Below are 2449 nucleotides of genomic sequence, written 5' to 3'. Positions count from 1 at the left end.
TCAGGCGTTCTTACATATACAGAGACACATAAATCAAAATAAAATAAATACTTTAAAAATAAATAAACTAAAAATCACAGCAAAATATTGACTATTTTCCTGGAAATATTGAGATCCACATATTTATATATAGATATAGATATCACATATGAAATTATGTAGTATATTTCTGATATATATATTTAATACACATTGGTTTTTACCAGCACCCACAAGACAGATCACAATGATCATTAACTCCAGCAACAGGGGAGGGAGTCTATGTCCTCTTCCAGCCTCTGCTAGCAAAAGACACACATGTGGTACAGAAACATGCAGGCAAAACACCCATACACACAAAATAAAAATAGATAAATAAATCTCGAAAAAGTTAAAGTAGAAGTAGTACAGAACTTAAGAGAGTTTAAAAGACTGAGAGTCATACACACACACACACACACACACACACACACATTTAAAGTGATTTTATTGCTCACACACTCAAGAGAGTTTATACTACTGGAGAAGAGGCTGTGGACAACGCATATTTCCAAGTGGGCGGGAGGTCCTGCTTAGTCTTACACTATGAACCCAAATTGGTGAATTCTGCTCTCTATCCAAATCAGGCAGAATTTGGTATCCTTATCCTTTCTGTTCCCCTCAAGATGATTACAGACAGTGACTCCTTTCTTAATCCAATGGTAAAGATCCTCGGGGAGATCAGGGCAAGGCCTTTGAATTAAAGAATTCTCAAGGTTGTATTGCCAGTTACAAAAAAGACCCTCAGGCTTACATCTCTTCAAGAGAGAGACAGAGTCAGGCCTTTTTTGCCCAGTTTAAATCTGATCCTTTCTGTTGCCAAATGTCAGTTTTAGTCAGGTGAAGACCCTATGTCAATAGAACAGAGCTGACTGGGGCAGGCCCTTTCCAGAAGAAGACATGTGACCCGTGGTGGCAGGGGTCTGGCAGCAAAGAGAACGGAATCTCTTTTCATACTTAGATCAAATGGAAATGCTGGGAAACATATTCTTCACTGTTTACAGGACTCCTTTTAACCAGTGTGTCAAAATACATAAAGCTGTTTGTCTTCATTTGAGTTTGCCATATTTCTGCTTCATTTGGACAGCTGCTATGGTTTGAAACGTATTGATAAGCTGGTTGGCACCATGAGGGTGAAATTTAATTCACTTAAATGGGAAGTTAAATTCATTGACAATGTTAATCTATAAGCCAGCTTTCATCGTCAAGTTCTAGCATGAATTATGTTTTTGATACCATAAAGAACTTGGCTACATGTCACATCACCATTTCATAGTCATACTTTTTGCATAAAATCATTTCCACATTTGTTCTCAATTTGGCCCTCTTACTTCTGGAAAATAAATGATGTCGCCATAATTAGCATCACCACTTCTCAGGAGTTCCTGGAATAAGTGATAATTTAATCCCCTGACCCCTTCGATTTTCACAGTCTTAATGATGATTTACATGATGTTACCATCTTTAATGCTTTTGTGCATACACTGCCTTGACATACTATGCAGCGGTACTTATGGAATGTGAATCCTGGCGCCAGTCCCATCAACTAGTAATCTGTGATGGTTATTCTAGGCTGTCAACTTGACACACCTGGGAAGTAGAATCCACAACTGAACTATTGCCTCAATCAGATCAGCCTATGGGCATATATGTGGGGCATTTTCTTGATTGATAATTGATGTAGTAGGGCCTAGTCCACTGTGGGCATGTGATCTTGGTATAAGAAAGTAGGCTGAACAAAAGCAAAAGCAAGCCAGTAAACTGAGTGCCTCCATGGTCTCTGCTTCAGTTCTTGCCTCCAGGCTCGGCTTGAGTTTCTCCTCTGACTTCCCTCAGTGATGAACAACAACATGGAAGTGTAAGCCAAATAAACCCTTTCCCCCTTCAAGTTGGTTTTGGTCAGTGTTTTTCATATCAACCCAAAGTAACTGATGCACCAACCATTAGCAGGGTACCATCAGTAACTCTAAACACCAGATATGTTGACAGTGAACAAAGAAAACCACTTCAACATGTCCTTTAATGTTTCATATCTACCGCTTGATTTAGCTATGTCTTTCAATGTCCCAAAGAAGCTGTTTCTTCAATGACATTATGTTTGCCATGGATATGTCTAATCAAAGTGTCAGGCTGGGTCATATTTGCAGCATCAGTGCTCTTATCCATCACCTAATGCATACAATATAAAATTAGCAGCCCAAACTCTCCAGACTTCTTTTCATAGACTTTCTAATATTTTCAGTTTGTCCCAATGTCATGTAGTGAAACTCTCCCCTTTTCAGGATGTCATATATCTGCCACACCCTCCACACACTGCCTAACAAACACACCTTTACTGAAGGGTTTTGCTTCTTTTCCTTTTCTTTCCTGTTAAATATATTTACCTTGCAATTAAGTTAGCTTTCACAATAGAATCCATCTGAACTATAAC

Source organism: Microtus oregoni, unplaced genomic scaffold (assembly GCF_018167655.1).
Source record: "Microtus oregoni isolate MIOR12 unplaced genomic scaffold, Mior012 000008F_ref0000371, whole genome shotgun sequence".
NCBI classification, from domain to species: Eukaryota; Metazoa; Chordata; class Mammalia; order Rodentia; family Cricetidae; genus Microtus; species Microtus oregoni.
The sequence above is the reverse complement of the archived record's forward strand: the minus strand, read 5'-3'. Positions refer to the sequence as shown.